The 23,074-nt window shown below is 35.7% G+C and overlaps 1 protein-coding gene and 1 pseudogene across 3 annotated transcripts in view; one reads left to right on the top strand and one right to left on the bottom strand.

Annotated features, from left to right (window-relative positions):
* The window catches only part of NBDY (negative regulator of P-body association), a 136,930-nt gene that overhangs the window by 113,452 nt on the left and 404 nt on the right, over window positions 1-23,074 (bottom strand). For 2 of the 3 annotated variants that reach the window (XR_013412985.1, XR_013412986.1), the window contains exon 2: window positions 20,553-20,689. The gene's annotated coding sequence lies outside the window, so the exon portion shown is untranslated. Of the gene's footprint in view, window positions 1-20,533; window positions 20,690-23,074 lie in introns of those variants that run through there. The other variant, XM_077989151.1, reaches the window with a different exon arrangement.
* Window positions 14,932-15,383, top strand: LOC114675069 (cytochrome b-c1 complex subunit 7 pseudogene; annotated as a pseudogene).

The raw sequence follows: 23,074 nt of genomic DNA, 5'->3' as shown, positions 1-23,074 counted from the left end.
TTAGCCAGGCGTGGTGTTGGGCGCCTGTAGTCCCAGTTACTCAGTAGGCTGAGGCAGGAGAATGGCGTGAACCCGGGAGGCGGAGCTTGCAGTGAGCCGCACTCCAGCCTGGGTGAAAGAGCAAGACTCAGTCGGAAAAAAAAAAAAAAAAAAAGTCAAAAAAACAATAGCTACTGTTGAGGCTGTGGAGGAATGGGAACACGTATACATTGGGGGTGTGAATGTAAATTAGTTCAGCCACTGTGGAAAGCAGTTGAGATTTCTCAAAGAAATTTTTAAAACAGAGCTACCAATTGATCCAGCAATCTCACTACTGTATACATAACTGACGATAAATAGATCATTATACCAAAAAGACACAAGCTCTCTGTGTTCACTCGTATGTTCACTACTGTACTATTCACAATAGCAAAGACATTAAATCAACTTAGGTGCCCATTAGTGGTAGACCAGGTAAAGAAAATGTGTTTCATGTACGCCATGGAATACTATGCAGCCACAGAAAACAATGAAATCATGTCCTTTGCAGCAATATGGATGGAGCTGGAGTACATAATCCTAAATTAATTAATGCAGAAACAGAAAATCTAATACCACATGTTCTCACTTACAAGTGGGATCTAAACATTGAACACATATGGACATAAACATGGGAGCAATAAACACTGCAGATTACTAGAAGCAGGAGGGAGTGGATGTCAGTGCAATATATCCATGTAATAAACCTGTGTATGTAGCCCCTACAAGTAAAATAATAGTTAAAATTTTAAAAAGAGTACATATTCTGTGATTTCATTTATATAAAGTTCAAGAATATGCGAAACCAATCAATGGTGACAGATGTGAGAATAGTGGTTACTTTTTGTGGATGTTAACTTGAAAAGGACACAAATGTGCTTTCTAGGGTATTGGAAGTGATGTATATTTTGATCTAGGTGTTGATTACACTAGTATATACTTATATGTACAAATTCACTGAACTATATATTTAAGATTTATGTACTTTACTATGACTCATACCACAATAAAAAGCAAAAACCTAAAAACAAATGAAGTAACTTCTGTTGTGCATTGTAATTCTTTTTAAAATTCCTAATCAACCAGATGGAAAGGTACCACACTGAGAATTCAATGTACATTCATTCACCAAGTCATTGTTTGACATGTGCAACAGCAGACAAATACCAGGCATAGAAATAGTAAAGAGGAAGCAATTATTTTTAGAGGCTGAAGACATAGGATGAGGAAAAAAATTATTGAGGCTATAACAAATGAGCAGGAATTTGAAGAATGAAGTTCACTAGGTAAACAAGGGTGTAAAGGTGTTAGAGGGAGTCAAATGTGCAAAGAAATCTGCATGAAATAACAGTATGTTCAAGAAAACCCCAGTGGCGCATAAAATACAAAAAAAAAAAAAAAAAAAGAGTTGTGTGAGTTTGGGATGAGGTGTAGGAATTGGTGGCAACAGATAAGGCTTGAGTAAGAGGTATGCCACAGAGAAACTTTTAGGTCATGCTAAGACTTTAGACGTTATCATAGAAAGCAAGAAATCATTAAAGGATTTTCATAGAAAGCAAAAAATCATTAAAGGATTTTAAGTAGGGGAGCAATGTGATCAGATATTTATTTTAGAGGCTATTCTAAAGGCTGTACCAAGAGTCAGTATGCAGTACTGGAGGCAGGAGATCAGTTAGAAAACTATTATTGTCATTCAGGAGAAAAATGTTGAGGGTCCAAACTGGGGAATGGGACTAGAGTTTTGGAAATGAAAAACAGAAGAAAAAATCGTGGAATATTTTGAAGAAATAACCATTATGACTTGGTGACAGATTAAAAAGAGGAAGTGAGAGACAGAAGAAACATGATATATGCCCTAGTTTTTGCCTTAGGAGTACTAGTACCAACAATAAAGAATAAAGAGGTTTGTAGTGCTGCTGGTGGGGTGATGAAGAGTTCAGTTTTGGTCACATTCAGTCTAAGGTGATAAGGCAATCACACAGAAAGAGTCAGCAGGCAGGTGGCTGCACGAGTTTGAGCCTGGCAGAAAGTTTGTGCTAGAAATACAGATTTGGAGGCCATCTGCATATATCTTTTTTATTTAACCCAGGACAGTGGGTGAGACTGCCAAGCAGAAGTGAGGATTGAAATAGGAAGATTCAGAAACCACTCAATTTAAGGATCTAGGCTGAGGAGGTATTCAGAAAAAAATAGAAACAATGGTCAAATACATAAAAGAAGAACTAGAAGAGGAGAATGTTGTAGAATGGAAGAAAGCAGAGAATTTTAAACGTTGCAGAAGGATCAAGATAAAGCCTGAAATCTAGTCATTGGATTTGGGAATTAGAGCTATGGTAACCTCTTCCACAAAGTATAATGCATTAGCCATTCTCACAAATCTCTTCATTGTTGTTTAAAACATCGGCATTTTCACTCATTCTTATCTTATTTCTTCTGTGCCAATGGTTTCCAATTCCATCTGACTCCCTTTCTTAAATATTTTAATGCTTACTTTATTATATTAAAATGAAAATTTCAAAAAATCTATAATATGAAATAGAAATGACAAGAAAGTAATTTATAATAAAATACAATGTATTTTAAGATGTAAATGTGCAGCCAGGCACGGACGTTCATGCCTGTAATCCTAGCACTTTTGGGAGGCTGAATCGGGCAGATCACTTAAGCTCAGGAGTTTGAGACCAGCCTGGGTAATATGGCAAAACCCTATTTCTACAAACAACGCAAAAATTAGCTGGGCATGACGTCATGTGCCTGTGGTCCCAGCTACTTGGGGGGTTGAGGCAGGAGGATTGCTTGAACCCGGGAGGTCAAGGCTGCAGTGAGTTGGGATTGTGACACTGTACTCAAGCCTGGGTGTCAGAGAGAGACCCTGTCTCAAAAAAAAAAAAAAAAAAAAAAGGATGTAAATGTGGGGACATGACAACACTAAAAAACAATGAAGTATGCAAAAAATAAAGAGAGAATGCCTGTAAATGTGGCAGCTCCAATTACTGACTGATGCATGTGTGTTGTCATCTGGATTTCAAACAGCCAAGAGCAGCATTTTTGTAGGTATCATGATTTCCCAAAATGATAAACATTCTTGATAAGATTCTGAACAAAACAAAGGTTTTTACCTTGGATTACATGGTAGTTACATTCCTGGAAATGTCAGTGTGTATTAAAAACTTGCTTATTTATATATAGAATGGAGTTCAATTCAAGGTCTAGATTAACAAAAATAGGTGTTCAATCCGATGATATAATTCAAAAGTTGTATGGGATATAGAAAAAGCTAATTGTGCAGGCTGTCTTGCATATTGCAGGTTATTTAGCAATATTGACCCTGCCCACAATATGTCAGGAAGCCCTTCCATAATGATTATCTTAAATGTCTTTCACAAACTTTCCAATCACCCTCTCAGGAAGATACTACCTCCACTGAGTACAAATACCCTAGTCTTATCCAAAGAATAAAACAAGTCCTTCTCTTGGCACTGCACCCTCTCTAACAACCAGGCCTATTTCTTTTCTTTCTCAGTAACTTTGAATTCTCTTCTGTCCTATATCTTCAATCTCTACCCTTTTTCTTGTTACTTTAAGTCAATAAAACTGTGCAAGGTCCTACCATTATTTTTTAATACTCACTTGGCTCTTAATCTTCTCACAGTTATCATTTAATTATAAATATTGTCAGATTTTTATCCTCCATTCTCATCCCATCTTGTATGCCAGCTACCCTCAATTTGGCACTTCCTAGTAACTCTTCAACCCACTGTAATCTGGCCTCTGCTCTCACAACACAGAAACCATTAATGCTAAATTCACCAATAAACTTAATTTACAAATTAATAAGTATTTTTCAGTACTGAACGCTCTAATGTATTTAATGCTGCTGTTCACTACATTTTTCTTAATTGGCATCAAACTTTTTCAGGTTTTCCCCTCACCCTATTACTCCTTTATCTGTTCATCTTTCTCTAGATAATCCTTAAATGTTAGTGGTCCCCAGAATTTCCTTCTCAATCCACAACTTTTTCTCTATATATACCTTCTTCTAGATTATTTAATTTACTCTCCCGGTTTCATCTATCACCTTTATGCTGACAGTTTTCTAAATATATTTATATGGACAACACCTCTCCTGCAATGTCAGATCTTTACCTGCTTGCCAGGAACCTCCATCTAGGTATCTTACCGAAAATGTTGAAAACCTGCTCCTTCTCTTGTGTTCTGTAACTCAGTTAGTGATTTCACGTAATACTCGAGCCACATACTTGAGAACTACCCTCTATTATTCTGCTTCCCTTGACATCCCATCTGTGATTGTCTTTTGATGTGTCAATTTGGCTAGGCTAGAGTCCCCAGTTATCAATTTAACTAGGTTTTGCTGTGAAGTTATTTTGTAGGTGTGATTACTGTCTATAATCAGTTAGCTTTAAATAAAGGAGATGATCCTAAATAATTTGGGTAGACCTGATTCAATCAGCTGATAGATCTTAAGACCAGGCTAAGGCTTCCCTGAATAAATTTAACCTGCGGACATCAGCTTCAGCCCATATCCAAGAGTTCCAGTTTGTCCTTCCTGAAAGCCCACTCTCCTACACAGCCCCCACAAGCCAATTCTTTACAATACATTTCTTAATATATATCTCCCACTGGTTCTATTTCTCTGGTTGAACCCTGATTAATATACCATCTAATCAATAATATTTCATAAAACTTTCTCAAATCCACTGATCTGTGCTCCATCCCAACTACCATTGCCTGAGTTCAAGCCTCCATCACTTTTTGTCAGGATTTTCATACAAGCATCTTAAATGATCTTCTTACCCCAATCTTGTTCTACTATACTATCCTCCACATGGCCACTAGTATGACCTATATAAAATATAAATGTGAACACAGCACTCCCTTTCAAGATCGTCAGTCACTTCCCACTTCCTGCAGATCTATCTTGAGCCTTTGTAGCGCACAAAGTCTTCATGTTTATGCTTCAGCTTGCTGATCTAGCTCCATCTCTCCACTCCAGGAAAACTACCTACCATACATCTCCACCTCCTCCAAAAACCAGCCTACCTCGAACTCTGTAACTTTGGTCATTATTTTCTCACTGCTTGAAGTTCTTTACCCATCTGCAATCATCCATCCTTACTTAATACCTTATTTCATTTCAAAGACTGAGCTTAGATACTGATTAATACAGGAGGCCATTCCTGGTTTTTCTAGTCTTGCTCATATGCCTTCTTGTGTTCTCTTACAGAACTCTGTGCCAATCTCTATCTACAGAACTTACCAAACCAGTTTATGAACTCCTTGATGAGTTACATGCTGTAATTTTGTAATCCTCGCACATAAAACAATGCCTGGAATTTAATACATGCTCAATTTAATAGGTATTCTTTAATATTTGTGTTGGTTGAATAAAAAAATGGATGAATCATACACTGGGTGTCAGGTTATGGCTTGCTGCTATAATAAAATCTGTGGTAGGCAAAGTGATGGCCACCCAAAGATGTCCACACCGCAATTCCAAGAATCCATGACTATATTATTTTACAAGGCAAAAGGAACTTTACTGATGTGATTAAGTTAAAGATCTTGAGATGGGGGAGAATATTCTGAATTATTTGGGTGGGCATACTCTAATTGCATGTATCTTTAAAAGCAGAGAACCTTTCCCCAGCTAAGTGAGTGAAAGATGTAATGACAAAAGAAAATGGAGAAATTCTAAGTATGAGAGGGACTCAATTTGCCATGGTTGGCTTTGAAGATGGAGAAAAGAGATGACAATCTAAGGAATTCAGGTGGCCTCTGGAAGCTAGGAACAGCTCTTAGCTCACAGCCAGCAAGAAAGGTATCTCAGATCTACAGATCTACAGTGGCAAGGAACCGAATTCTGCCAATAACCAAATGAGCAGGACACAGATTCCCTCCTAGAGCCTCTAGAAGGGAATGCAGCCAGCCAACAGCTTGACTTCTCATCAGGTCTGATGAGACCCATAGCAGGCTTCTGGCCTCCAGAACTGTAATAAATATGTTGTTTTAGATTTCTAAATTTGTGATCATTTTGTTATGGTAGAAATATAAAACTAATACAGAATCCATGCAATAAAATCTGGCTTATTTTTCCAAAGAGACAAAAGACCCAGATGCTATGATAACATGTCAGGAGGTAAGAATAACAGGAGAGGAACTTGATCATATCACATTTGCCTCTTAAAAATGATCAATATAGAGTAGTATGAGAAAGTCTTCATACAATGAGAGGGGGAAAAGTGACCAAGTCATAGGAAGAAGTACTTAAGGAGACGGCACATGAAGCTGCTGAAAAAAAAAACTTTATTTCCTATTGAGTTGATTGTGAAAGTTTGTGAACATACAGACAGACAACCAGCTGGACTAAGTAAATGCTCTGAGGTAGGAAAATGTGATGGCAGAATAGATACACAAACTCCTCTTAATGCTCAGCATTTCTGTACACAGGTAACCTAGACAGGGAATATGGTGCAAATTATAAACCATAATTTGACCTGTGTCCAGAAAAGTAACTTTTTTAATGGGCAAGTAAAAAATACCTCCCTAGCTATCTGTAAAATCCCCAAAAGTATCTATGATCTTGGGATAAACTGGCATTTTGTGCCTAAGAAGGACAGAACATCACCCATGTAGTCTTCTTGCTAAAAATGCTTAAACTAATCACGGGAAAACAATCAGACACATTTCATACTGTGAGACATATAGAGGAAAACTACCTGGACTCATCAACAATGCCAATGTCACAAAAAAAAGGACAAGAAAAAAAGGGAGGGTGCTGTTCTAGATTTAAAAATACTAAAAAGGAGCATGACAACTAAATACAATGCATGACCCTTGACTGGATCCTGGACCAAAACAAATAAAAAGCTATAAAGGATATTGTTAGGAAAATTGTGGGAATTTGATATGGATGGTATATTAGATAATAGTATTGTATCAGTGTTAAGTTTCTCTGGGTGTAATAGTAATTTAATTGTTCTTAAGAGATATATGATTTAGTGTTTAGGGTTGAAGTGTCATGATATCTGCAAGCTACTTCCCAATGGTTCAGCAAAAAAATGTGCGTATGTATGTATACATATATGTATATAGTATTTAGAAAGAGAGATAGGCCATATGTAGCCAAATTGATGCACTGATGAATCTAAAGTAGTCCCCCTTCATCCACGGTTTCAGTTACCCATGATTAACTGCAGTCTGAAAATATTAAATGGAAAATTCCATAAATAAACAATTCATAAGTTTTAAATTTCACACCATTGTGAGTAGTGTGATGAAATCTCATGTTTGCTCTAGACGTGAATCATCCCTTTGTCCAGCATATCAATGCTATATTCCTTACCCACCCTTCAGTCACTTGCTAGCCATCTTGGTTATCCAATAAACTGTTGCAGTATCACAGTGCTTGTGTTCAAGTAATCATTATTTCACTTAATAGTAACCCCAAAGTGTAAGAATGATAATGCTGGCAGTTCACATATGCTAAAGAGAAGCTGTAAAGTGTTTCCTTTAAGTGAAAAGGAGAAAGTTTTCAACTTAATAAGGGAAGAAAAAAATCATATGTTGAAGTTGCTAAGACCTGTTGTAAGAATGAGTCTTCTATCCATGAAACTGTGAATATTGTAATAATTGTTCTATTTTATTATTGTTGTTGTTAATCTTGTATTGTACCTAACTTATAAATTTAACTTTATCATACATATATATGTATAGGAAAGAAACATAGTGTATATAGGATTAATTACTCTCCATGTCAGGCATCCACTGGGGATTTTGGAAAGTATCCGCCTTGGATAAGAATGGTGCTACAATATATGAAAGATATCTTTTGACTTTTCTGTAGAGTTTAAATTCTATAAAATAAAAAATTAGTAAAGAAAGATAATGTTTGGATATATAAAGCTTATCCTTAATACTAATTATAAATTCTATCGGTAAATTCAGAAACAAACAAATTCATGCATTGATTTTTTTGGCAGAACATTTTGTAAAAGATAAAAGAAAGAAAAAAAGTGAGTAAGTAAAAGAATGGAAAAAGAAATGCCACCAAAAAAGGAAAGGTGGAGTAACTATGTTAACAGCAAGGAAACATTGGACAGGTCTTCCAAACAGAAAATCAACAAAGAAACATCAGACTTAATCTGTACTATAGACCAAATGAACCTAACAGATATTTATAGAACATTTCATCCAATGGCTGCAGAATATGCATTCTTTTCCTCAGCACATGGATCATTCTCTAAAGCCACTATGTTAGGTCACATGACCATATGTTAGGTCACGATACAAGTCTTAAAACATTCAAAAAAAAATGAAATAATATCATGCATCTTTGATCACAATGGAATAAAAATAGAAATCAATAACAAGACTTTTGGAAACTATACAAATACCTGGAAATTAAACAATATGTTCCTAAATAAGCAGTGGGTCAATGAAGAAACCAAGAAGAAAATTGAAAAATTTATTGAAACTAATGATAATGGAAACACAACATACAAACACCTATAGGATACAGCAAAAGCAGGGAAGTTTATAGCTATAAAGTTTAGTTATATATAAGTTTAGTTATTTAGTGCCTAAATAAAAAAAAGGTAAAACTTAAAATAAAGAACCCAATAATGAATCTTAAAGAACTAGAAAAGCAAGAGCCAACTAAACTCAAAATTAGAGAAAGAAAAGAAATAATAAACACCAGAGCAGAAATAAATGAAATTGAAATGAAGAAAACAATACGAAATAAAGTAAGTAAATAAAATTAAAAGTTGGTGTTTTGAAATGTTAAACAAAATTAACATACCTTTAGCCAGACTAAGAAAAAAAGAGGGAAGATCCAAATAAATAAAACCAGAGATGAAAAGGAGAGATTACAACTGATACTGCAGAAATTCAAAGGATCATTAATGGCAACTATGAGCAACTATATGCCAATAAAGTGGAAAATCTAGACTAAATAGAGAAACTCCTCTACACATATGACATATCAAGACTGAACCACAAAGATAATCCAAAACCTGAGAAGACCAATAACAAGTAACAAGATTAAAGCTGTAATAAAAAGTCTCCCAGTAAAGAAAAGCCTGGGACCTGTTGGCTTCACTGCTGAATTCTACCAAATATTTAAAGAACTAATACCAATCCTACTCACACTATTCTGAAAAATACAGGAGGAAGGGATACTTCCAAACTAATTCCACGAGGCCTGATACCAAAATCAGACAAAAACAAATTTAAAAATACAGGCCACTAACTCTGATAAATATTGATGCAAAAATCTTCAACAAACTACTAGCAAATCAAATTCAACAACACATTAAAAAGATTATTCATCATGACCAAGTGGGATTTATCGCTGGGATGGAAGGATGGTTCAACAATGGTTATATATAGTATCAACAGAATGGAGGACAAAAATCATATGGTCATTTCACTTGATGCCGAAAAAGCATTAGATAAAGTGCAACATGCCATCATGATAAAAACCTTAAAAAATCGGTATAGAAGGAACATACCTCAACATAATAAAACCCATATATAACAGACCCACAGCTAGTATCATACCAAATGGGGAAAAACTGAAAGTCTTTCCTCTAAGATCTGAAACATGACAAGGATGCCCATTGTCACCATTGTTACTCAACATAGTACTGCAAGTCCTAGTTAGAGCAATCAGACAAGAGAAAGAAATTAAGGGCATCCAGATTGGAAAGGAAGAAGTCAAATTACCCTTGCTTGCAGAGGATTTGATCTTGTGTTTGGAAAAGCATAAATATTTCACAAAAAACTATAAGAACTGATAAATTCAGTAAAGTTGCAGGATACAATGTCAACATACAAAAATCAGTAGCATTTCCCTATGCCAGCATTGGACAATCTGAAAAAGAAATTTAAAAATAATTCCACTTACAATAGTCAAACATAAAATTAAATACCTAGCAATTAACTCAACCAAAGAAGTGGGAGATCTCTGTAATAAAAACTGTAGAACACTGATGAAAGAAATTGAAGAGGACACCAAAAAAAAATGGAAAGATAGTCCATGTTCATGAATTGAAATAATCAATATTGTTAAAACGTCCATACTGCAAAAAAGCAATCTACAGATTCAATGCAATACTTATCAAAATACAAAAAAACATTCTTCATAGAAATAGAAAAAAGAATCCTAAAATTTATACGGAGCCACAAAAGACCCAGAATAGCCAAAGCTATCCTAAGCAAAAAGAACAAAACTGGAGGAATCATATTACCTGACTTTAAATTATACTACAGAACTACAGTAATCAAAACAGCATGGTATTGTCACAAAAATAGACACATAGACGAATGGAAGATAATTGAGAACTCAGAAACAAATCCACACACCTAAAGAACTCATTTTCCACAAAGGTGCCAAGAACATCCACTGTGGAAAAGACAGTCTCTTCAATAAACGGTGCTGGGAAAACTGGATATCCATATGCGGAAGAATGAAACTAGATAGCTATCTCTTGCCATATACAAAAATCAAATCAAAATGTATTAAAGACTTAAGTCTAACACCTCAAACTATGAAACTACAACAAAAAAATACAGGAAAAAGTCTCCAGGACATTGGTCTGGGCAAAAAATTCTTAACTAGTACCCCACAAGCAAAGGCAATCAAAGCAAACATGAACAAATGGGATCATATCAAGTAAAAAGTGTGTGCACAGCAAAGGAAACAGTCTACAAAGTAAAGGTGCAATGGGAGAAAATATTTGCAAACTACCCTTTTGACAAGAAATTAATAACCAAAATATATAAGGAGCTCAAACAACTCAATAGGAAAAAAATCTAATAATTTGATCAAAATTGAGACAAAGATTTGAATAGACATTTCTCAAAAGAAGATATACAAATGGCAAACAGGAATGTGAAAAAGTACTCAATGTAGTTGATCATCAGGGAAATGCAAATCAAAACTAAAATGGAATATTACCTCACTTCAATAAAACGGCTTATATCCAAGTGACAGGCAATAACAAATGCTGGCGAGAATGTGAGGAGGAGGGAATGCTTGTACACTGTTGATGGGAATGTAAATTAGTGCAACCACAATGGAGAACAATTTGGAGATTCCTCAAAAAACTAAAAATTGAGCTACCATATGATCCAGCAATCCCACTGCTGGGTATATACTCCAAACAAAGGATATCAGTATTATCAAAGAGATATCTGCACTCCCATGTTTGTTGCAGCACTGTTTACAACAGCTAAGATTTGGAAGCGACCAAAGTGTTCATCAACAGATACATGAATGAAGAAAATATGGTACATATACACAGTGGTGTACTAATCAGTCATAAGAAAGAATGAGATCTAGTTATTTACAACAGCACGGATGGAACTAGAGATCATTATATTAAGTGAAATGGGGCAGGCACAGAAAGACAAACATCACATGTTCTCACTTATTTGTGGAATCTAAAAATCAAAACAATTGAACTCATGGAGATAGAGAGTAGAAGGATGGTTACCAGAGACTGGGAAGGGTACTGGGTGGTGGGGGAGAGTGGGGATGGTTATCGGGTAGGAAAAAAGAATGAATAAGACCTATTATTTGATAGGACAGCAAGGTGACTATAGTCAATAATAATATAACTGTATAATTAAATTGTCTGTAACACAAAGGATAAATGCTTCAAATAATGGACACCCCATTGTACATGATGTGATTATTACACTTCGCATGTATCAAAACATCTCATATATCCCATAAATGTATACAACTACTAGGTACCCAGAAAGGTTTAAAAAAAATTTAAAAGACCCAGCAAACAAAAAATTTTACATTCAAAAAGATAAAAAGAGTTCCTAAAATTGTAAAATATGTACCTATTCTAGACTTGTATGTACATACTAACAATGCCTCAAGTGTACAAAGCAAAAATTGTCAAAAGTGTAATAATTTGACAAATCCATAAATACAGTGGGAGATTTTAACTCTCTCGGTAACTGATAGGTCCAGCAAACAAAAAACTTAGGAATAGAGAAGATTTAAACAACACAATTAAATTTAATGAACAGAACACTACATGCAAAAATCAGATACACAGTCTTTCCAGGCACACATAAAACATTAGTTGATCATGTTCTCTGGGACATAAAGCAAGTTTCAACAAACATTAAATAATCATTATCACATAAGCAATATTGTCTCTTAAATGGAAAATAACAAAACGTTAAGCTAAAACACAGCTATATACAATGACTTAGTTTCTAAATACTGTCTCCAGAAAGAAATGATTAATGGGGTAGGAAGTAAAACACAAGCCTGAAAGTAAGGAAGTAAAAAAATTTTAAAGTAAGTAAAATGTGTGTTTAAGAATGATGAGACATGTCAAAAGACAGGTGAGCCAACTTAAATGGGCAGCCAGTCACTAAATCTGAGACAATTTGGGTATTAAAATAAATAATAACAACAGGGTATTTTAAAAATAAAGTAAAAATCTATGTGTCCAAAGTAATTAATAAACAAATAAATGGAGAAAAAGCTCTACATTGATGTAGAATATAAACTAATAAATGTAATAAAAATGATGGAGTTTGAAAATCACCATTTTGCATTCATCATAGCAATATCTGATTCAGTCAAGAATTATCAATGGATTTGAAAACTAGTGGATGATAGTTAATGAGGAACAGGATATTTACATAGTCTCAAAGTATCCCCAGCAAAATCATTAATTATAAAGAGGAAAATTGTAACTGTAAAGTGGATTAATCTAGCAACTATTCACAATGTTAACCAAGTAATCAAAGTTAACTTTACTACTAGAGGGTCAAACCAGCATCATGTGCCACCAATATGATGCCCTGAGAACAACACTTCACTTCTGTGGTGCTTTTGCTAATATGCGTACTCTAAATAATGGGGAAATGGCAAACAAATTTAAATTAAAGGACAATCTATGAAATAAGTGTCCTATATTTACACAAGTGCCAATTGCCAATGTGTGATATTGTGATATATATATTGAAATTGTCCATGGTTCCTGGCTCATAACTCCCAAATCTCTTGTTATTTCCTAAGCGACTAAAATAATAAGCACATCTTTTGTTAAAGTATTTGGTCTTTTGTCTTTGGTTCCTGAAGCAGCTTTGAAACAGCTTCAGAGAAATAAAAGTGAGAGACAGTCTATATATATACATACATATGTATATATATGTATAATGTTGGGGCACTTTAGGATTCAGAAAACAGAATCTCTCTCTTTCTCCTGCCCTCCTTCTACCTGCTTTTTTTTCTCCCAAAGGCAAGCCATAGAAACTAAAAATACACTCTAATCTTCACCCGGCTTTCTGTCTTGGAGCTGGATGTAAAGAAATTCTCTGACCTATCTAGTTTGACTGTGGGTCATAAGACCCCCATTTCAGAAAGAGTCCTGCCCCATACCCAGGAGGAAGGAATGCTGCACAAAGAAGCCAAGAAGAATCTGAACAGGCAAGCCTTGCTGGGTTTCTCCACCAAGTCTATTGGTATTAGATCATACCCTTTAGTCCAGTCACATTTCTACATGGCTGTTCATGTTTCATTAGTGCCTATCGAATGAAGTCTTCATGAAAAGCACAAGAGGACAAAGTACAACTGAATTTGTGGAGGATTGTAGAAAGGTGAAAAATAACTCATCCACATGCCAGGAGGGTGGCACACCCCAACTCCACAGGAATGGAAGCTCCTGTACTCAGTACCCTTCGAGACCTCACTCTATGTATCTCTTCATCTGGCTGTTTATATGTAGCCTTTAAAATACCCTTTATGAATAAAGGGGTAAATGTAAGTAAGTGTTTCCCTGAGTTCTGTGTGTTTTTCTAGCAAATTATTTGAGCCTAAAGAGAGGGGTTGCGGGAACCCTAACTTGAAGCAGGTCAGTTAAAAGTTCCAGAGGCCCAGATTTGAAACTAATGTCTAAAGTTGAGGCAGTCTCGTGGGACTAAGCCCTCAGTCTGTGGGATCTGATACTTTCTGCAGGGAGATAGCTTCAGAATTGAATTGGATTGGAGAACACTCAGCTGGTGTCCACTACAGAATTGTTTACTTGCTTGTTGGTGAGAAGAAATCCCAATACATTTGGTCACAAGTTTTCTGTGTTGGTTGTTGTGGTACAAGAGCCAAAGAAAAACTGTTTTTTTTCCACACAATCAGCGTCAGAAGTGGGGTTGTGAGAATATAATGACAGAAGCTGAGTTTGTTTTTCTACACACATAAAAGACAAAGAAAGGTCAAGGAATTGTTCCATATTAAAAACTGGAGAGACATGACAAGTAAATGCAATGCATCATCTTGGATTAGCACTTTGACCAAGGAAAGAAAATAACCATAAAAGACATTATTGGGACAACTGATAACATTGGAATATGGCGTAGATTACAATATTGAAACAATGTCAAATTTCTTGATTGTGACACATTTACTGAGGAAAGTAAAGGAATAAGATATGGAATATGATAAGAGGAAATCATCACTCTGAGGAAATACATACTGACATATTAAGAGGTAAAGGAGAATGATATTTGCAAATTACTATCAAATAGGAGAAGGAGAAGGAGAGGAAGAGAAAAACAGAATGATAAGGCAAACGTGATAAAATGTTAATTGGTGAATTTGGGTAAAGGGCACTTTGGGAGTTCTTTGTAATATTCCCAGTTTTTCAAGTGTGAAATTAAATAAAAATAAAAAATTTAAAAACATGAATACAAAATTCAATAATAACTACATCAATATCAATAACCATACTTTTTCTATGTATTTAATGAAAGAAAATGTTTTCTATTGCCAAATTCTGTTGGGATGAGCAGCCAATGTATAATTTTTGTATCTTGTTATAAGAAGGATTAAAAAAAATTAAAGCAAGTCAAAATGGCTGGCAAGTCAAAATGGCTGGCAAGCAGGCCATTTCAGCATCAGGCAAGTGGCTGGATCGTATTCAAAAATGGTATTACAATGCCGCAGGATTCAATAAACTGAGGTTAATGCGAGATGATACAATATATGAGGATGAAGACGTAAAACAAGCCATAAGAAGGCTTCCTGAGAACCTTTATAATGACAGGATGTTTCACATTAAGAGGGCACTGGACCTGACCATGAAGCATCAGATCTTGCCTAAAGAGCAGTGGACCAAATATGAAGAGGAAAATTTCTACCTTGAACTGTATCTGAAAGAGGTTATTTGGGAAAGAAAAGAAAGAAGAATGGGCAAAGAAGTAATCAAGTAGTTGAAGTCTGTGGATGCAGCTGTTATGAAGATGGTCAAACCTGAAACAATGTTAAGAATTATTTGGTCTGCAGATGTTTTACTTTAAATAAATGTCTATTGTAATGGCTGGAGTTTTTGAATTCCAAACCTTATACTGAATAACTACTGAATCCATTTACTGTTAAATTTTTTTTCCAAACTTTCAAGATATTTTCAGTTGTGTTTAAGTGCTTTCTGGAGCTCAGAGGCCACTTTATCAGTTTTCCTCACTGGTTAGATAGCCTATCAGTTTATGGAAGGATATAACTTCCGTAAGTTACATCCTTATGGAAGCTACTAAATAAAAGAAGGGGGTATGCATCCCCTAGTTTGCCAGGATTCAGAAACAGCCTCTTCACTGCTATCTGAATAGATTTGATTTTGCATCCTATCATTTAAAAAGAAATTATGTATGCACCCCAACATAGGTATACTTAAGTAATATATATACTCCTGTGCTAACATGTAGACTAGAAAACAAAAAGTAGACACTAGAAAAACAGAAGTACAAAGACAAATCATACTTGTCCCCATATCCCAGTGACTTTTCCACTTTGGAAATGATTGTTATAAAGTTTAAGGGTTGCATACTAATCAGTTAAAAGTTTTAAGATTGTAAGGTAATTTTAAAAAATATAAATTAGAATCACTGGCCAGGTGCGGTGGCTCATGCCTGTGGTCCCAGCGCTGTAGGAGGCTGAGGCGGGTGGATCTCCTGAGGTTAGGAATTCGAGACCACCCTGGCCAACATGGTGAAACCCCATCTCTACGAGGGATGCGGAAAATTGGCCGGGCGTGGTGGCGGGCGGTCCCAGCTGCTCGGGAGACTGGGACAGGAGAATTGCTTGACCACGGGGGGTGGAGGTTGCAGTGGGCCTAGATCGCGCCACTGCACTTCAGCCTGAGCGACAGTGGCTCCATCTCAAAAAAAAAGAAAAAATTAGAATTATTCAATGTTGTCATCATTTCCACTCCTAAATTCTGAAATGCTTTCTTTGGTGGAGGTGAGAGTCTGGAGCCACAGCTAGTAGAGAAGGAACAGTAGGACCTGCAGCCTCCCTGGTTTTCCAGGACAAGTCATTGCTGTTTGCGGCAGGAATGCCTTACACCTCAAATAACCAAACGGTGTGAAAAACAAATTTGAGTTACATTTAAAATTTGTAAAGCAATGAGAAATGTGTGTATCATAAAGAGCATCTTTAAATTTTTGCTAAAATATTAAGCCTCTTAAGTTCCCTAAGAATCCCACCCTCCCCCCCTTTTTTTTTTGCTAGTCAGATTATTTTTCTAAACCTATCTTGAAATCATGTCAATTTTCTTCTGTCTGGTTCAAGATGACTAGATCACTTGATAATGGTTTTGCTCAGGTCACACTGTGACAAGGTTTTAGTGTAGTCCTACTTTGCAGAAGGAGGCAGAGAAGATGGACTGTCTAGAATCCCCTTTAAAAGCATTTGTCTATTCAGAAAATTTTCCTGAGTAGATCTCTCCAAAGGTTCTTTTAATTGTGATTTCAAGATCACTTTTGCAGGACTCTGGTCTATTTGTTCAGACATGTACTGTGCACAATTACAAGGAGACTAGAACTGAGGCATCTCAAAAAGCACTGTCAAGATGTGTAGGGAGCTGGGTGGGTGGAGGGAGGCTGGGTTCTGACCCTAGAAACCATGCTTACGAATGCGATTAATGTTTAAAGCAAGTCTAAGGGCACTGCTGAAGGACAGGGGAACAAATAGAATGGACTAAGATGTAAATGACGAGTTGATGGGTGCAGCACAGCAACATGGCACAAGTATACATATGTAACAAACCTGCACGTTATGCACATGTACCCTACAACTTAAAGTATAATAATAATAAATAAATTAAAAAAAAAAAAAAAAAGAAAACATGTAAATAGGAAATTTTTTAAAGTACCATAAAAAGCACAGACATTTACCTGGGTGAGAAAAATAAAACATTGAAAGACAAAAAAAAAAAAAAAAAAAAAAAGGTATAACGGAACCCCCAGGCTATCTACCTGCTCAAGGTAAAAAGTGTGGTATTATGTAGGGCAACCTCTGATTTTGTGAAAGTCCTTCCTAAAGCCAAAGTGAATGCCTATTCTATGTCTCCAGATTACTTCACTCGTCTAAATGAGAACAAGTGTGCAAAAGTTCTTTGAACACTAAATCAATGTTTTGTATTCATTATAAATTACGGTTATCGTCCTGCTTGTTATGAAGACTAAGAAAGTAGATCTAGTATTTCACTCACATAGGTGAATGGGTGAGAATTTGTTAATCCATCAGTGAAGTCCTTTCATTTGAAAGAGAGGGCCTTTCTATTATCAAAAGCTGTCCCGTGTGAAAAATCACCATGAGAGTGCCTGAAACACACAGGCTTGTCGTCCTGTAGACAGAATGGTAGAGTGATTCAGAGCTAATTCTGGGTTAGATTGCACAGGTCTGAATCTATTTGCTAACTGTGTAGTGCTTTAGGAATACAATTTAACCTCTCTGTGCTTCCGTTTCTTTGGCCCTAAGATAGAGCTAATGATAGAAACCTACTTTACAGAGTTGTGAAAATTAACTGACTACATGTCAAGCACTAACAGTCTCTGGCACATAGTATGCATAATGTAAATTATGTGATGAGAAGCGAGAAAGAGTAACTTGGGAAAACGCTGAATATCATCAAAGTTGAATAGCTAACCAGTAGCTAAGGTTCAAGGTCCCCTCTCTTCTTCCTTCTATGTGGCACTCTTGTTTCTGGTCCGTCTGCTCCCCTTGGGTGTCACCTGCTTGAGTGAAGTACCTGCTGGAGATGAGAAGAGTGGAACTGGATCTGCATGACAGCTTTGATTAGGATGGAGCTAAGACTTGGCTATCTCCCTGTTTTGTGTTTTGGATAGGTGACATTTTAAAACTGCCAACATTAAAATCTTGCTAATTTGCTTTGTACAGTTTAAAATGTTTGATATCTTTTATTGTTTAAAGTTTGAGATTGGTTTTGAATGTACGGTTTTCCTAAATCTTGAAGAAGGATATGTTTGTACTCTGAAGTGGTCTATGTTCTGTTTTTCTATTTTACTATACTTTGCGAAAAACAGATGGCTGGCTTACGTTCACTGTTGTAGTGCACTACCTAGCATCACTCAGCTTTCCTGTTGTCAAGGTGTAGGAAGCAGCATAAGGGATGTTGGGACTTCAGACCCCCAATTGCCAACTCTGGTCCTATTTCCAGATTGCATGGAAATATTTGGTAACATTCCTGCACCGAGCTATCATGGTCTGAATATTTATGTGATGCTCTACAAGTGGTACCAAAAGGTTAGTGATGGAATTTTCACTAATGGGACCTTTTCCTGTTTTTAAATTCTAGAATCTTAATACATCCAAAGTGTACATTTTGGTAATTATTTCATTTAGCTATTTACTTTAAGGACTCTCTTTTACAGCATTAACTCTGCACTAATTTTGACTTATGAAAAGATTCAGCAGTAAGAATAAAAACTGGGCCAAAGCCCAAAGTAATGATCCTTCACAAATAGGATGGAGTTTTAAAAATATGGGCATCCTGTGTGTAGCTTTGAAAATAACCAAAGTACTTGGAATTAAAAAGTTAGGTGAACATAAAAATTGGCATAACCAAATCCTTGACAGACTGATGGATGAAAAGCAGATGGGTTTACACTGTGTGGGAAGAGGCATGGATTTTAGGAAGGACAGCATCAGAGAGGGATGGTTAGAAAGTGAACAAGACACATTGCTCCTTGGAAAACAAGGAAAGTCCCTTTAAGGCATGAAATTCTGCCACTAGGTGGCGATGCCCTATAACTTTACAACTTAGGATACATCACACCAGCACTATGGAAGATTTCTCCATTTAGCATCCCAACAACTCTCTCTCCTCCTTCATTTTTCAGGATGACAACACCTTAGAGGTTTATGGCCATTAGGAGACCTTACTACTAAGCTGTATACTGATGTAATGAAATCTAATATATGTTGTGCAATTAATTATGAGTTATTTAGTTTCAGGATTTTATTACTTCAATCAGTTATGACCATATTTCCTTTTATATGATTGCTCACTCTTTAAACATACCAGATGACTATATAAGGAGCATATAATAAAGTCTATAGATATCAAAAAAATTAAAGCAGAAAAAAAGATAAAATTAAACTAGAATGGGAGTAATGATTTCATAATATAATTTTAAAAAAAGGAATCCCATATGATTAGAAATTGAAAAAAAAAAACTCATGGGTCAAAAAAATTATAAGAGAAATTTAAAAATAATAAATGTTGAATGATAAAAATACTATATATAAAAGCCTGTGAAATATTTCTAAAGTGGTAGAAGAAAATTTATAGTTCTAAATTCTTATTTTACAGAAGAACATTGAAAATTAAGAAGCTAAAGATCCAACTCAATAAATTAGAAAAAGAACAACAAAAGCAAAGTAGAAGAAAGTTCAATATAAAAATAAAAGTCAAAATGATTAAAATAGGAAACAAAATATCCAATGATGAGGCTTGATGAAAGCAAAAGCAAGAAATACATTAGAAAATTGATTACTGTAATTTATCTCATGGTCACAGTGTGATATTAATGGTGAAAAAAAGGATATGAACATGGCAGTACATATAGACGGGAAAAAACTTCATAATATTTGTAATAAAACCTCTCAGCAAACTAGGAATATAACAAAAGTTCTTAACTTGAGAAAGACAATCTACTAAAAGAGGTGAAACTTTTGTAGAATTTAGGAACAAAATAAGGAAATCCTCTACCAATGATATTGTTCCTCTTTGTACCGAAGATCCTAGCTAGCACAGTAATACAAGCTAAAGAAATATTGGAAAGAAACTGTCATGATTTAAAACATAATTAATTAACAGATAATCCAAGAAAATCTATAAATTATTAGAATAAATAGAATTTAAGAAGGTTACAGCATATAAAATCAATATACAAAAATATTAATCATATTCCCATTTACTAGAAGCAATTAGAAGATATAGTTAAAAAGATGGCATATTTCACAGTAATAATAGAAACTATAAGGTAATTACAAGTGAATCTAACAAAGCATTTCTTCAGATTACACTATTATTATGAATATGTTTTCATATAATGTAGAATACAGTTTCAATTTTATCATTTGCTGCTATCTTTTTATGTTTTGTTTGGCTACTTTTAAATGTGTCAAAACCAACTATTTTTTTTCTCTTCCTCCTCTGAATAATTTTTGGCAAAGAGATTACCTTAAAAAGCACAACTTCCAGGTGCAGGACATCAGAAAAAGCAGGGTAGCATTGTAAATAGTCTTCATTATTTTCACCAGGTGAACTATTATATGAATGCACCAGGGAAATGGAGTCATACTGCAATCGCTCAAAGACTGAAAAATAATAAAAAATATTGTGACATCATTTTTTCTGTTTTTGTCCATCTCTTTGTCCTCTGGTCTCCTCAAATCATTATCCTTCCCCTACCTCAATTTCAATGATATATTCCTATAAAACAGTTGTATACATAGTATTAGAAAGGATGTATTATATAGTAGTTTAGAGCATAAACTCTGGAATCAAATGTTCTGGGTTCAAAGCTCAGCTCAGCCACTTTGTGCTGTGTAACTTGTGGCAAGTCATATGACTTCCCTTGGCCTATACAAACTTCTCTAGTAGAGTTGTGATTAAATAAATGATAACACTCAAAGCCCTTTAGAAAATTGGCACATAAATCTTTAGTAAATATTGGCTATTATTACAATTTTCAGTGATTTGAATCACTTGGAGGGGAAATTACGTAGTTCTTGCACTTATTGTTTTGTTCTTTTATTTTCTTTTTTTCTTTATATTTTTAAAAATTGTTTATTTATTTATTTATTGCACAGAGTCCTGCTCTGTCACCGAGGCTGGGGTGAAGTGGCACGATCTCGGCTCACTGCAACCTCCACCTCCTGGGTTCAAGCGATTCTCCTGCCTCAGCATGCCGAGTAGCTGAGATTACAGGCACACACCACCATGCCCGGCTAATTTTTTTTTTTTTTTTACTTTTAGTAGAGACGGGTTTCGCCATATTGGCCAGGCTGGTCTCGAACTCCTGACCTCAAGTGATCTGCCCATCTCGGCGTCACAAAGTGCTGGGATTACAGGCGTGAGCCACTGCGCCGGGGGTTGCTCTTTTGTTTTCTATCTGCGCAATATTCTCCCTACACCCTGCAACCCTCCACTCCACCACCCCTTTGAATAGAGTTTGTAAACATGTGAGCAGTAAAGCTGTGTGGAATGACAGGGAGATGCTTTCAAGTAAAATAGAGCTCTATTTTTTTTTTTTTTCTATGCATTACCAACGAACCCAATGTCTAAAACTTCTTTGGTCACCAATGCTGTCCCATCATTCATTGATTTATTTATTGAAATATCTGTTTCACTCCTATTATGTACTAGGCCTTGGCCATCCATCCCCTATAGCTCTCAGAATAATTCCTACCCATTGCAAGGGCTTCCTAAAGGTTTACTGCACGAATGAAAAAAAGATGCTTCTCTCCTTTGAATTAAAAGGATCTATAAAACTTGGGTCAGATTCAGTTTTATATTTTGCGTTCTATAAAGTTCATCTAAATATCAGAGATTCCTTTTCTGATAGTAAGAATAGGAATCTTAAAATACAAATAGTATCGCCTGATGGATATTGGAATGAAGTATACGCTCAGCATAATATTTAAGGCCCTGAAGCACTTTATCTTCACCTCCTAAGTCCTTCTTGTAGATTCAAAATTATAGCCAAGCTGTTTCCAGAAGAACTCTGCCTTTTCTCTGGAAACCCTCAGACTGAAAAGCATTCCCTGCCCCTCCACATGGCAGATGTCACTCAACCTTTAAGGTCCACCCAAAGTTCCTCCTTCCTTTTTTTTTTTTTTTTTTTTTTTGAGACGTAGTTTTTTGCTATTGTCTCTCAGGCTGGAGAGCAATGGCGTGATCTCGGCTCACTGCAACCACTGCCTTCCAGGTTCAAGCGACTGTCCTGCCTTAGCCTCCAGAGCTGCTGAGATTACAGGTGTCCACCATCACGCCTGGCTAATTTTTCTAACTTTAGTAGAGACGAGGTTTCACCGTGTTGGCCAGGCTGGTCTCGAACTCCTGACCTAATCTGCTCGCCTCGGCATCCCAAAATGCTAGGATTATAGGCGTGAGCCACCGCGTCTGCCCCACCCCCTCCTTTTTGATAGCTCATGATTACTACCAGGCAGTGACTTGTCCATCCTCCACCCTTCCTGAATACCTTGAACAAGCAAACATTATGGCACTTGGATTTGACTATCACATTGTTGCTTTAAAAAAAAAAATTATTCAACTCTCCTGCCTTACACAGAGAAAGACATACACTTCGGAAGGCTGGCCTTCAATAGATGCTTGTTATTGGTCTTGAACCAGGCATTGTTTTTTTAAATAAAAAATTTCTCCAAGGCACGCAAAAGTAGAGAGAATAATACAATAAATCCCCACATATACATCATCCAGCTTTAAATTATCAACTCATGAACATTTTTATTACACCTTCCCTCCACCTTGGCACCAATGACTTACTTTCAAGCAAATCAGAACATTCAAGTCTATTTCTTAGAAAATGTAACTACAAGTATTTCATCTAAAATATTAAAAATAATTATTTAATGTCATTAAATATCCACCATTTCACTCAAGCGTATTTTGTGAAAGAGCTGCTTAATCCCTGCATGTTCTTCTTTCTATTTTGAAATCATGGAAAAAACAGGGAAAAG

This window comes from Macaca mulatta, chromosome X, assembly GCF_049350105.2.
Source record: "Macaca mulatta isolate MMU2019108-1 chromosome X, T2T-MMU8v2.0, whole genome shotgun sequence".
In the NCBI taxonomy this organism is placed as follows: domain Eukaryota; kingdom Metazoa; phylum Chordata; class Mammalia; order Primates; family Cercopithecidae; genus Macaca; species Macaca mulatta.
This window is presented reverse-complemented; position numbering and strand designations above follow the sequence as displayed.